The sequence below is a fragment of the Sciurus carolinensis genome, unplaced genomic scaffold (assembly GCF_902686445.1).
Source record: "Sciurus carolinensis unplaced genomic scaffold, mSciCar1.2, whole genome shotgun sequence".
Classification (NCBI taxonomy): Eukaryota; Metazoa; Chordata; class Mammalia; order Rodentia; family Sciuridae; genus Sciurus; species Sciurus carolinensis.
In genome coordinates this window covers 901862-917386 of record NW_025920149.1, presented here as the reverse complement: position 1 = coordinate 917386, position 15525 = coordinate 901862, and the positions used below count along the sequence as shown (strand labels likewise).

The 15525-nt window shown below is 34.8% G+C and overlaps 1 pseudogene; it reads left to right on the top strand.

Moving 5' to 3' along the window:
- Positions 1-1229: 1229 nt before the first annotated feature.
- On the top strand, positions 1230-1993 carry LOC124974450 (ADP-ribosylation factor-like protein 15; annotated as a pseudogene).
- Positions 1994-15525: the final 13532 nt, after the last annotated feature.

The window sequence follows — 15525 nt, the reverse complement described above, 5'->3', positions numbered from 1 at the left end:
GTGATACTTTATTATTAGTAAATATGAGAATAGGGGACACTTACAGGTGTTTCATTATGGGTTCCTCCAATGTTGAGTCAGGATGGAGAGCTGAATCATAATATAAATCTAACTAATAATTGAAATAAATGCCTATTGAACAAAATTAATAAAGAAGGAAGCACAAGTATTCACATGTTATTTATAAACAGAGGTATATAAAAGAAGAAATTACTGCAGCAAATGGAACTGAGTTTTTTTTGCAAGTATTAGAACTGGAAGTTATAGAGGAGGAAACTATTGTTTTATATTAATATTTTGCAGCATTTGGGGGGGGCAATTCCTGGGTATTGAACTCAGGGGCATGGGACCTCTGAGCCACAACCCAAGCCTTATTTTATTTAGAGACAGAGTCTCACTGAGTTGCGTATCACCTGGCTTTTACCAAGACTGACTTTGAACTCTCCCGATCCTCCTGGCTCAGCTTCCTGAGTGGCTAGGATTACAGGTAGTGTGCCATCAGGTGCTGGCTTGCATTTTTAACTTGGATGAATGTAATTTGGATAGAATTTACCTGTTAGGAAAGATGAAGCAATTATGCATATTCACTATCAGACTTAAAAACATCCATATCTCTACATATAAGCCTGTTTTTATGTTTAGACATTATCCTTCTCAAGATGACTAGTAAAAGAAAAATTACCTTGTATTGTTGTTTTTATTCAATTCTTTAATGAAAATAGAGACAAATTAATGTATCAATTGTAATTTGATTTAATGTGAACTATCTGTTCCCATTCTTCATATTTCCTGTTGGGTTATTTTTCTCAAAAGAGTTATGGTGGTTCCTTAAATATTAAATAATATCATCATTTCATCATATACTATTTTTTCCAAAAACAAAGTTGAATTCATTATTTTACAAGAACATTATGTAAGTCAAGATAAAGAGAATAATCAAGTTGTTTCCCGGACTAGATGGTTACTTATTAATTCCCTTTCATTATTAAACCTCATCAAGCAGTCACTGCATTTATGATGTAATTCAACTGAATGCTTGACATCTAGATAAATTTTAAGATCTTTGTCCTGTTGAATATTCCCAATATTGACATAAGTAAATCACTGCAAATAAATGTGAATGTAAATGCTTGCAATATTCCAGCATACGAGGAGCTGCTCATTTGCAGTCAGAGATGCTGCTTTTTTTTCCCTGGTTCAGAGCTGTTCAGGATGCTTTAGGCTGCCAGATGTCTGATCTCCAGATAACTGAGGCGTTTCTGTACATGGATTTTCTGAGAATGTCTGAATGTATCCAGATCTCATTTGCCATTTGTAGAATTGGCACTTACAAGTGTTTTAGAGCACTTTGCTGCAAGGGACCACCACCTGCATGACCAGAATATGACCTGGTTTGCACAGGCCTCACCAGTTCCAGCAAGACCAATCTGTTGTCAAAACTCTGCAGTGAATGTCCCGAGAATGTCATGTCAACCACAGGTTTTAGTATAAAAGCAGTGCCATTCCAGAATGCCATCTTGAATGGGAAAGAAATTGGAGGAGCGGATAATATCCAGAAATACTGGAGCCCTTACTTCCAAGGATCTCAAGGGGTAATATTTGTATTAGACAGTACTTCTTCAGAGGATGATTTAGGAACTGCTAGAAATGAACTGCACTCAGCTCTTCAGCACCCACAGTTATGCACTTTACCCTCTTTAATATTGGCCAATCATCAAGACAAGGCAGCAGCTCACTCAGTACAAGAGATCAAAAGATATTTTGAGGGCTGGGGAAATAGCTCAATTGGTAGAATGCTTGCCTTGCAAGTACAAGGCCCTGGGTTCAATCCCCAGCACTGCAAAATAAAAACAACAACAACAAAAACTCACACGTGGAAAATGCTGGATTCTGCAGCCCTGCTCCTGGATGACATGGATGCACTGAAAGACAGCTTCTCTCAGCTGATAGATTTGTTTTAGAAGAAAAGGATCATGAAGATATAAGAATGTGAAACCTGGCACAGAAATTGGGTTCTAGAAGGCCTTGAACCTCCCATGTTAGTGTCTCATTTTAATTCTATTTTGGTATCAAGACTATCATGACTTCAGTCTCTGTTTTCCTTTAGTTATTCATACTCTTCTCTCAAAGTGAATACTATGTAAGTCAGGTGAATTATCATTGGCATTAACCATCAAGTACTACTGAGAAAGAATTTATTCTCTGTTTACCACTAATTATCTTCACCGCATGTCTCCTGCTATTGTTCTAAGCATCTCTTCTATACTTTGTGCTAAAATGGATGAAATTCATGGCTCATGGAAAATTTGTGCTAAAATGGATGAAATTCCTGGCTCACGGAAATCAAATCCCTTATGAAGAACTCAACAGTAATGTTGACTAATTTTCCCTGGGTTTGGGAGTGGAGGATTGTGTGCCCAGGACTCCACAATAATATGTATGTCATTGTCAAGATCTTGGGGATTTTGGTTTGTTTAAATTTTTTAAATCTGATTTTTATTCTTCAATTTTTTTTCATATTGACCTTATAGTCTATGAGTGAAAAAATGAGCACCAAAAACTTCAGTTATTCCTCCTATGAAAGAATATCCTGCAGAGCAAAATTGTTTGAAGAACTTAAAGACCAGATGCATAATGTTTCCTTGATTATATCTGAGGTCTCACTCCTTTCCCTCTTTTAAAAGCAAAGACAATGTTTTAGATTTTTTGGTGGGCATTACAGAAAATGAGGCACAATGCATGCATCACTGATTGCATTTGGTCAAGTCCTCAAATATGTTTTTAGTGAAACAATCAGTCTCTAAAAAGCCAAGCTGCAATGTAATATAGGTATCTTTTTCTAAAAACCAGAAGTGTTTGATTGAAATAGAGAAAGTAATTTTTAAAATAATAAAAATTTTAAAACAGCCAAACAATGTATAATTTATACTGGTTAGTGTTTAAGCTGGCAAGAATTTGAAAAAGATATCAAAGACAGAATCATCCATATATTTAATCATTATATGCTAATGTAGTTTAATGGAGTCTGGTAAAGCCTCCATCTATCGTTCCAATTTTAGTATATGTGCTGCCGAAGTGAGCACAAGCCTCCATCTAGCAGTTAAAAGGTCTGTCAGTATTTCTATTATAAACCTCTATTTTCAGGGGGTTCAGTGTGCCCTTGAAATGTGCTGGGGCTACAGCAAATAAATAATTTGAGAGCCTAGATTCAGTCTTTGGAACTGATTTTTTTTCCACTTAATTTAAATGATAAACTTGCCTAGAGATAAGTGTACAGTTTTAGTAAGGTTTAGCACCTTTGACCTTTTCTAAATCAGGAATAATCTATGGATATTGAGGTTCATAGATGAAATCTTCTTTGGCACATTTTGTAGACTTTTGACCACTGATTAAAATACTAAGTGGACAAATGATAGAAAACTGCTCCTACACCTGAGCAATAAAAACATGTTTGTAATTTTTAGGCAGCATAGACTGATACCCAAATACCACAGACTCACACTGTCTCACAAGGTAACAGAAAACCTCACGATTCTCCAGATGATATAGTTCAGACCCTTCACATCATTCAAATGCAGTTTTTGCAATTTAATCCTGGAAATGAATTTTACTGAAATCATTATCTTTGAACCACCCAACACTTCTTTAAGGTTTTTTTGTTTTGTTTTGTTTTGCTTTGTTTTTTTTTTTTGGCATGGATCAGAAAAGATCCCGAGTAATTTGTATACAATTGTGTCTGCAGTATTCTGGAATATTTTTAGCTCTGTGTAATAATCTGTGAGCAGCTCAGAACTTATATTCCAATAACCAGTTACACAATTCCTGTTTTTATTTTGTCCTATTGTGCTCATCTTCTATGAAAAAAAAATAAATGATTATTAGGCCTTGCTTTCCCTGCAAGTTCATTAAATGTAAAATGTCCTCTCTTTAAGATACTGTGGCTGAGTGCTCCTAAGCTATTTGTTAAATGACTTCCCATCATCTGTGTGTGTGCATGTGCATGCCAGTGATAGGCCTTGCCACAGACCCATGACTGTCTGCAGCATCTCAGCCATCAGAATGAAAACATTATCAATCAGTACCCAACAACAGCTGTTTTTGAGAAGTTTCTGTCTGACACCTAATGTTTTACAACTGTCAATAAGGCTCTTTCTTTGTCCAGCAGGTTGGAGCTGGCAGCCTTGCTGCTTCAGTGTGGCATCCTGTCCTTGTAACCCTAGAATTTGCCATGTTTTGGAAATCCACCTGTGGGGAGGGGTGCACCTGGGTGGGTTGGGATGAGTGGGTTGGGGTTCTGTGTTCTATCCCTACTTTCCTGTAGCATGCCACAGATCTCTTAATTTGCATATTCAAATATTATGTAGGAAAAACAGTCTGTTAGGTATTTCTTCATTTAGCTTCTTGTTATATTTATGGAAGTTACTGGTTTTTGTTCCTTCTTAGTGAAAGCAGTTGCCTTTTTATAATGGCAATTAGTTCATATAAATCTTTGTATCTACTGAAGTTTACAGTGTTGGTTGCTAATTAACTGCCATATTGCCCTTTCTATTAAAAAACACTCTATCTATTCTTAGAGGTTAACAGATTTATGTTGACATTTGCCAGGCAAGAACTTGTACTGTCTGTGATTTATATATGATTTTCACTCTATTCAAATGAAAATAAACACTGAGTAGGACTGAAAGACAAAATATTCCAGTGTACTTAAAAAACTCTTCCCAAAGTCATCAGAAACATGAGGAAATGTTTTATTATGTTCAATAGCAACATACCTGTTAATCATTTGTATGACATTCACTCCAAACACCACAGATGTGACACACAAAGAAATTCTTCCATTTGTTAGAGGTAATTTTGCTTAAGAGACTGTATTGTCCAGGTTCTCCATTGCCCATTGTTATGCTTACTGTTTAATTCTATTAATTTACATGCATGCGAATTTGCCACATGGCTATGTAAGCCTTCTGGATCATTTGTTCTATGTTCACGGAACTTACAAAAGTACTGTTCATCATAGCCTTGCTCCTGAAAATGTAGGTAGAGTTCACTGCTTGAAGAGAACTGCACATCACACTGCTCACACCAACAGATAATGGCTGAAGTGGGTGTCTGCAATGTGCTGATTGAGTTTTTTAAACATTACTGCACTGTATTTGGAGTATTTGCAAATAGAGAGAGCCCCTTCATGTAGTTTGGCATGTTTGATCAGAAGCATATTAGTAAAGAAGCTTTCCTTGCACACTTGACACTCATTTGAATCTGTGTGTTTAGGCCTCAAGGACCATATACTGTTTTAAATCAGAAAAATACTGACTATTGAATTCAAAAAGTTGACATTTATGGAGGCCACTGCTAGTATCTCTCAGTAAAAGTCTTTTCTGCTAAGCAGTCCCATTCAAAGCTTTGCTTTTGTGACAAATTTTACAAAGTTTAGCTGGTGACTTTCATCAGTTTGGTCTTGGAGGCACCTAGAGGAATTGGGTTCTGTCTATATGTCATAATCCTCAGAAATCACAAGCATGGGGACATCTATGGTTGTGTGAACTTCTATTGAACTCTCCTCTTAAGTTTGCTGAATGATTGATTACAGAGAGTGACATTCTTCCCAGATTTCTACACCAGCAGATTTTCTGTAGAAAAGGCAGTGTGGTCTATAATTCTATGCACAGGGGTGGGAACAAGATAGTTTTAAGTTCTGTTTCTGGCATTGATTCCATCTGTAAATTTTGGCATGTCCTTTGAGTTCTCAGTATCAGAGGAATCTTTGTTTTCAAAATATTTTAAGTCTGACTGTCTCATAGAACAGACACTGTTAACAATGATCAGAAAAAAATATTATTTAATCCTTCTACATTTCTGCTACTTCCTGTGGAATCTGATTAATGAGAAGGGTATAAAGTTTCCATTTTCCTTTTTTAGGATACTCATTCAATTTGGTATAATTCTTAATTTTGCAGAGAGAAAAAAATGAATTTCAAAGTTTACAAAGATGCATTAAAAAAAAACCTGAATTTTACTGATGAAGAAACACTCAGTGAAAGTAAAGTCAACTAAGAAATAGCAAAACCAGAGCTATCACTACATGTCTTCTGATTCCTGGGCACTGAATAACCTAATATGGGGTATGTGGGTACATACAACTTCATGACTAAGGACTGCCAACATCAAGTTATATCTTCTTTCCAGTTCTTAGTCTAACAGCAATTGTAAGGAGGGAAAGATAGTCACTGTTATACAGGGACCCCTGCTAGCCTGTGCCCTGCTGAGGGCACAGGGCTGCAAGTGATGCTGCTGAGGCCCTGGTGCTCCCAGGTTCTGCTGCACTGGTCCTTTCCCTCCTGCATGCCCCAAATCCAGTCCCAAAGGTTCAAGGCCCAGGCTGAGCTGCCACACTCACTCTCTGACTTGGCACCTGCACTCATTTTGTCCTATTTATACATAATTTTGCAGAAATTCAGTTTCCCTAACATGTCAGATGGAATGCACTTAATATATTCTATTTGTGGCTAATAATCCATCCTAAAACTCTCACTATTTTACTTTGTGTTCTTTAAGATTGGCCCAAATGCAGATTTCAATTTGGGGAATGACAATATTCTATTAAAGTATCTATTGACAGAGTGAGAGAGAGTAAGAGAATAAATGGGCATAAAATATGGCATTAAAATAAATAATCAGATTTTTATTTTGAGTATAATTTTTCAAAAGTACATTAAGAAAATAAAACTGTCTTTCAAAAACTTCACCTTGTACAACGTTAAATATTTTGCAAATAATTTGCGTTCTAAATATTAGAACATAAATTTTATACATTGAGACATATCTGCAGTTACCTTTATATTCTCCAATTGGTTAAACACATTCCCTATTTCTGTCAATGATATAAATTTGTGAGCACACTCATAATTCACTGGGAAATACTGAAATTGTTCAAATGTGTATCAGAGTAACCATTATAATATCACCTACAGAGTGACCATCACCTTATATTTTCAATGTTATCATCTGAAGATAAAATTACTGTGACACACAAACAAATTAGATAAGAGAGTAGGAATTGCAGGCAACATGGTGTGAAGGAGATATGCTGTTTTTAAGTTCAACAGAATCAACTAGAGGTCTGTTGCACTAGGGGCAGCTGACATCCCCATATCCCCCAGCCCCAATGTCACAGTGACAGCATTCAGGAACTGTCATAATTAATCCTTAACTGATCCTGATTTCTGGGATGACACATAGCAGTAGACAGTGCTGGATGAAACTTTTGTTTACCTATAACTTTAATCACCTGAGGAAACTCTATGAAGTATCTTTAAAAGACATATTATTAACCTTTAGAACTATCTCATTTCAATGATTGCCATATGCAATCTAATATGGCCCCATGTGGCAAAATACTCCTGACTTAGATTACTGGTCTTTATCAACTGTCAGAGGACAGATGACATTAATGTCCTTTATGTTTCACATGTGCCATAATGTTTTATTTGACAATATATTGAACAAAGAATGTAAACAACATACTGTTGCCTCACTATCACTAATACTTTAAAAACTGAAGCAGAGAGGCTAATTTGTAAAGTTTCAAAGTGCAACTTGGAATTTAAAACTACTGACAGTTCTGTCATATCCTCCATCAATTTAGCACATTACAGATTGTACTAAATGTTAATTTTCCTAAATGTAATTATTTCTTATATTGACTTTAGATGGCACTGAAATCATTTTTATGACTGGATAATTTTGGTGATCATAGGAAGAAAATATGGGATTTACTTACATATATAAGACATTTAGTTAGAACACTTAAATAGTATGCTACATGGAGGATAAATTAAATGAAGTAATTACAAATATGATTGTATACTTTGGTCTCTGGTAATGAAAAAGAAATCTCAGGCCCAATTACCTTAAGCATATTTCCCTGGCATCTTTTGTGGCATTATCCTTGATGATAGGAGAGAGAGAATTTTATAAAGCAAATGAATTTTGCTGTGAGCTTATTTCCTCAACTTGAAAGTCAGCAAAAAAAAAACAGGATGGAAATTAGGCAGTGTCTTACAGAGAATTGAGAATGTTATTAGATGTCAACCTCCATAAACACTGAATCAAAATCTAATTAATGTGAGCCTAAACAATCCTGAAATCAATATGGTTAAATGGTATCTGCTCTCTTAGATAATGCTGGAGGATGTTATCGAATTGATTTTCTTAAATGAATATACATTTATTTAATATGTATGTGTATGTAAATATTTATTACCATACATTAATATGTTATTCAACATATATTTATTAGGATTCAGTCTTGGGTTAGGTCCAATGCAGTGTCATGGGGATATAAAATCTAGTATCATTCACACTACTCATTTTCAAGAATTAAAAAAAAAGTAGAGGGGAAAACCAGATAATGGAAGCAACAATTCTAGTACATCAGGGTGAGCAGAATGAGAGAGGTAATTTTTTAAATGAATACAGCATCCACATGAGGACATTTTCAAAAATCTCTGTGAAATGGTTTTAGAGATAATATTGTATGTTGTCCTTTAGGACACAGAGGCAAGACATGACAGATGTTCTAACATATAAAAAATGCTAATTCAACATCCCTTATGACTCAAATAACCTGAGTTTTTTAAGTGAAAAACTAAAATTGACTGCAATTTTACATGCAAACTTAAATTACTCATTGACCAGTTTACATGCATTTTTATATTGGAAGAAATTGCAAGAAATATGAAAAATAGGAAAAGCAATGTTTAGATTCTTGGAATATTTTCAAGAGCTATTCACTTTAAGTCATAGTTGTGTAAATGCAATTGTAGAGTATTTGTCTATTTATGATTGCTTATGTAACAACATGAGGTGCTTATTCATCCATTTTTAATACATATCAGAATTTCCTTCCTTTTTAAGGTTAAATAATAGTCCATTGTTGGTATATATTCCATTTTTTTCAGCCATCAATTTGGTGATACTCAGATGTGAAATCACTGAATCATATGATAATTCTATTTTTAATTGTTTGAGGAAACATCATACAGTTCTTCATAGTGGCTGCAAAAGGTTTCATTCCTATCTCAGTGAACAGTTTCAATTTCTCCACTTACCAATGCTTATTTTCTTTGTTGTCTGCTTTCTCTTCCTCCTCCTACTTCTCCTCCTCCTCCTCCTCCTGTTTTGCAGTCTCCACTTCCTTCTGCTTTTCTTCATTCTCTTCTTAGTCATGCTAATGACTGTCAAGTTGTGCTTCACTGTAGTTTTGATTTGCATTTCCCATATCATTAGTGAAATAGAAAATCTTTTGATATGCTTGTTAGTACTTTATATATCTTCTTTGGAGAAACATGTAATCTGGTCCTTTCCCTATTTTCTGGTCAAGTTATTTGACTTTTTGTGGTTATTGTATAGTTGTAGGAGTTCTTTATACTTTCTGAGGTGTAGGTCATAATAGGGATGTAATTTGCAAATATTTTGTACCATTCTGAATGTTTCCTTTCCATTCTATTGTGTCCTTTGATGCACAAACATGTATTTCACTCTGAGAATTAAATTAAATATACTTGTATTTACATACGTGTATTTCACACATAGATTTTTAAAGAAAGGGTCTTGCTATGTTGCCAAGGCTTGCCTTGAACAATGCCTACATTTTGATTTAAAATAATACAAAAAGAAATATTTAAAATAAGAAAAACAAAGTCTGAATAAATAAGTTAAATTGTCAAAAGATATTGAAATAATAGTTTTAAGTATATGTTTTCATTTACTTTAAATAAACATAAAACTGTATAAGTATGAAAATGTTTGATTTAGCAATGATCTGTGAACCACATTTGTGAGTCAAGGGGTAATTTTCATTATAATGTCATTGTAGCAAAGTCTTAATACCTTGGATATCTCTGAAGCTCAGGTGTTGTTTAAAATATTTTAGTTCTGAAACAAGGGAGGTGGTCTATTTTCAACTTTCACCTGTACCCTGAGCTCATCAGTGCATAAACCAAACTGAGCACTTTCCTTCTTTTGTCAGTCATGAATGACTTCTCCAATTGGCCATTAGTGTGTTCTGGGGGAAGAGTTCTGTGGAAACATTGTTTTAAGAATGTGCACAAAAGACCAAGTTCAAATTCTTACTTGGTTAGTACTGAATATGGAGCATCAGTATATATGTTGCAATAAGCTCCATGTTCTGAGTTCATTCTTTGGGAACAATAACTTACTAGTGAAGATATTAGACATTTAATCTAATATACCCCATTATTTTAGAGCAAGAGAGTTCATTTTATTCCTTCATCTCCAAGTCATTAAAACTGTGGTAGAGAAAAAACTGTGGAAGAGAAAATGTATACATCTTGATAAGGCAAACCTGCTTCTGATGTCTTTGTCTTTACTTTCCAGTCATAATTGAAAAGATATCATTGTTTTCCAAATCTTATAATTTTCAACAACTGTTCTACTGGTTATTTATATAGTAGATATTCACTTAAAATCAATCTGATGAGAAAGATCTTCTCAGATCCTAATGGTATACTGGTGAATAAGCCATATATATTTCCAAAGGGAAATGAAGCTACTCTTGTTATTAAAATTGAATTGTTTTTTACACACATATACAGGTGACCACAGACATCAGAGAGTGACATTTTAAAATTGAAAATATTTCTTTACAACCTTTGATTTGAGCTTCAAATTATTCTAGAATGTTCCCAGTGACATGTTCTGCTTCTCAAAATCCTCATTAAACTTATACACAGTATACACATTATTTTCAGCCTGCTAGTTAAACAGAATTATTTTGGAAATAAGCATTTAAATTAAAAATTTTTATAAAAATGTTTACAACAATATAAGTGATAATTAGAACACAAAAGAAACTTTATGTTACTAACAATTACTTCAAATGTTCAAATGCAGTTATCTCCCAGTGTAGTTCTAAGGGGAATGTAAAAATCTCATTTTCTGTTCTGAGGAGAATCCTGGGGAGTACCAGGCATGGATCCAAGGTATGGACTGGGCTTGAGCACAGAACACTGGGCTCTCTTCATGTCACATGAGAACACTCTGTGATGACCCAATGCCTCTAGGGCCTCCCTGGTTCCCAGTAGAAGTCTGCTCTTCCCTGTAGTATGGTAGTATAAACATGTAACCTGAGCAGTGGCCTGGCTATCTCATTAAAATGATTGGTTCTCACTTCATATATAAACTATTGCACTTCCTGAATAAACTGAGTCTTCGTCACAGAACCTGGCTCCCGGTGTCTTGGCAAAGGGGTACCGTCGCATTCACTCCCTTCCTGAGAGTCCAACCCACATCTGACAACACTGTTCTAACTTAAGATATAAAAATTTGTTTTCCATTTAATATTTATCAATTAGAATTTTCCATCTGTACTAAGCTATATGCATGAGTAAATATTCTTCCTCTTTTCTCCAACTTTGTAACTAAAATTTGATATCAAAGCTAATTTTTATTTTAATGACTTATTGACAATTTAACTGCTGGTGGAAAAGTAGTCACCTGAAGAACTAACACAATGATATATGATTACAGAAACTAGCAAATAATCACAAAGATTGTTACAAAATTATATATATAATCCTTTATGTGAGCTCAGTGTTCACTTTTTCTCTTTGTAAAATATTCTGGCAGTAGAATTATGGAATATTCCAGTCTAAATTATGCTTTGCATTAGAGAAGAAATCTTCTAGGTAAGTCCATAAAATTCTGACTTAGGCCACGATTTTTATTCACATGTAAGAATAAAAATTTCATGAAAGATTAGTAAAATTTGATTTTAAAAATTATTCCAATTTATTATACATTCTTAATAAAAATTGTATATTACCATACAAAATATATTAATCTTTTTCCACACTACAGAAATTGATGAACTTGTTTGTTGTCAAAGTGTTGCATAGGGTTTGAAAGAATATATATCTTATATTTGAATGAATATTCGAATTTTCTTACTTTGATTTATTGCCCTTGCTCACTAGTTACTGTTTTCATTTCTTGGAAAAATGACCATTTAAGTTTTCCTCTAAAATTGTGTGTAACAAAATGATGAAAATCTATCCTACCATCACAAAGCTCTAATTTTGAAATTGTTATCCTCAAGCATGTTAATTTTCTAAAAATGGGATTTGTAAAAACAAAACAATATTACCATTGAGGAAGATCTTCCACCCATCATTTCTCCAGAGACACTCCAGTTTCAACAGCTATACAGTCATTAAACTGCTTTCACAAGAGATAAGGAACAAGACAAGAGACCATGCATGGTTTAGTATAACAACAAAAGAAACACATTGAAGAATGCAGGAAGAACCCTCCTCAATTCCACACCATGTGGAACCAAGGTTAGCATCAGCTTGGGAAGTCAAGAGACTGCCTTCACTAACACTATCCCAACATTAGGTAACATAGCATGGAACAAAATTTCATTCATTGGTGTGATTTCAGGACAACAAGAACAGTACTGTGCCTTAGAACTTAATGACAGACTTCTCAAATTGAATACTTGGGAAGACATTCATGTCCTCTAGCCATATGCCAGTTCTTATGGACAAAGTCTCTGAAACAGTCAGGGCCACATGGAAAGAGACAGCCCCAGTCCATTGGACTTCTGGGCAGTATCACTTGTAGCTGGTCACCACACTGCTGTTCCTTGAGTCTGCCTTAGCAGTAGGCAGTCAATATTAGTATGGGTCTTGGTGTTATCCAGTGCTGTGATGGCTCAGTGTGCTGTGGACTTGGGGCATGCCACAACCTGAAAACATTCATTCCTACAGGCATGGCATTAGATCATTAGGAAGGTTCATATTCCTGGACCACAGTCAAGTTACCATGGAAGTGACCACTGGACCTAGGCTGATCTCAGGGTCAGGCCTTGAGGGACTGACTATGGGTTTTAGGTAGTTACTGTGGTTTTTAGGTAGTTAAAAAAGGCATGCAGAATACCACACCAACCATGGTGTTGCTAAAAAAATTAAAAATAAAAAAATTAGAAAATACTCTACAATTGGATTGCCCTCTAATACTGAAACAGGGATAATGTAGCATCAGATTTGTAGGAAACCTGGATTTAGGGCATCATTAAATGCTATAATTATCCAAAGGAACTATGGGATCAGAATCAATTAGCAATCTGCTTAGAATTTGTGGAAAGGCAAAAACCAAGCCAAATTATACAGATTGCAATAAAAATCAGATCCATTAGTGTGTAGGTGGCACTGCACACCAATAAATAGAAAGAGCTTTCAAATAAATATGACTTCATGTAACCATTAAAATAAGGCACCAGATAATGAAGAAGTATCAACAAATTTACATCCTTTTTGTCAATGTAGAATTTAAAAATTATTGTTTTTGGGAAAACAAGATTCAAGAAAAAACAATAAAGATATGATACTCCACATCAGTAATTATCAGGGAAATACAAACCAAAAACAGAATGAGATATCATTTTACTCCAGTAAGAATGGCTATTATAGAAAATCTATATTGAACAAGAATTGGTGAGGATGTAGAGAAAATGAACACTTGCATGATATTGGTGGGAATTTATAGTAGCATAGTCATAATGGAAAATGGTAAATGGAGTATTTTCTAAAAGAATTAAACACTGAGGGTTTGGGGATATAGCTCAGTTGGTATAGTGCTTGCCCAACAAGCACAAGGCCATGGGTTCAACTCCCAGCACTGAAAGGAAAAAAAAAATTAAACATTGAGCTACCATATGATCCAGCTTTTCCAATATTAAAAATATATACAAATTAAATCAGTATGTCAAAAAGGATCTGAATTCCCATGTTTATCATAGCACTATTCACATTGGCCAAGAAATATAAATAACTGAGCTGAAGTGTTCATCAGCTGATAAATGGATTGAAAAGATGGAGCACACAATGAAATACTATTTACCTATAAAAAATAATAAAATTTTGTTATTTGCAGCAAAAGGGATAAAAATAAATATCATTATTTTAAGTGAAATGAGTCAGACACAGGAAGGTAGATAACACATTATTTTACTCATGCAAATTATAAAAGTTGATCTCATCAAAACTGAGTATGATTTGTACTATTATGTACATAGTACAACCTAGAAAAAAAATCAATCTGACAAAACATGCCTGATACTGACTCAAATGCTGATGTTTAATTGTGTCCATGAGTCCCATCATGAAGGTGCATGTCAGGGCCCAGGAGAATCAGGGTACACTGACCTGTCTCTCACCACCTGCCCCAAGCCAGAAAAGTGGAATTAAGGGCAGAGCCAAAGTTTGAGACTCAAATGCTAACCAATAGCTTGTGTAGTTCTCCAAAATGTCATTAGCATAAATTTGGACCAATAGCGTTGACCCAAGCCCCATATTTATCCCTGGATAAACATGTTCAAGTGGAAAACGGCTGTGGAATTTGTAAGATGAGTTTTTTTTTTTTTTTTTTTTTTTTTTTTGCCCGCTGTGGGGAGCAGGGATTGGATCCAGGGATATTAACTACAGAGATCTTTGGATTTGGAAGACATGAACCACACAAGAGAAAATTGTCCGTGAGCTTCCGAGTTCTGCTATTAAGAGCTACTTGGCTGCCCAGGTTTGCCACTTCCATGGAACCCGCCGATGGAAGGAAGAAACTCTCCTTTCACCACAGGAACCTTTTAGAGAGGTATGTGTACTTATTCACACGTACCAATGAAAATGAGACTTGTTGATATGGAAGGTTGAATAATGAAGTTTTTGAAGCAATGCCAGAATCTACTTTTCATGGAATACCAGATAATCTCGTGGTAGAGTTTAGTGTAGGTTGCATACTTCAGACTAGATCATAGATTCATTGGTTTGGTGTTCTTTTTCATCTTAAAAGAAACAATATTTGAAAGGGCCTCATCATTAACATAATGTAAGAAAGCTAACAAACTCAGATTTTGTTCTCAGAGCAGAAGGAAATGAGGTAAAGGTTGATCAGTAAGGGGAACAGATGACTGTAATACTTATTCAGGTGGTTTGAGAATTAGGTTTGGTGTGACAGTAGAGTTGAGTGGAAGGAATTTGCGGTTACCCCAACGAAGAATCTGGGCACAAATAGACAAAAATAACAATATTGAGATACTTTCTAGTGGTCTTACGGCTGTAAAGTGCTTGTAGATTGGTTGTGCACATCAATTAAAAGATAAATTAGGAATTCTTTAACTAATGAATTGAGTGAGTTTTAGCAGCAAGATTGAACATATTAATATAGAAATGCAGTAGAGAGTACTTTAGTTGATAAAGAATAGTAAAACAATGTCTTGTGTTTAGGTGTAGAAACAAAAACATGTCCTCTAGGAATTTGAGCCACAAAAATTTTAGTGGAGAGATGCTGATTAAAGTTTAAAGAGTAAAGGGGTAGAATTGAACATGTGTGCAAGTAGCTATTTTTGTAATTATTTGAGGGAAAAATAGGCAACATGTGTTATACATGGCTTGGAGGATGATGTTATTTTGCTGAAATTATGATTGGAAAGGACAGGGTATCACAGTG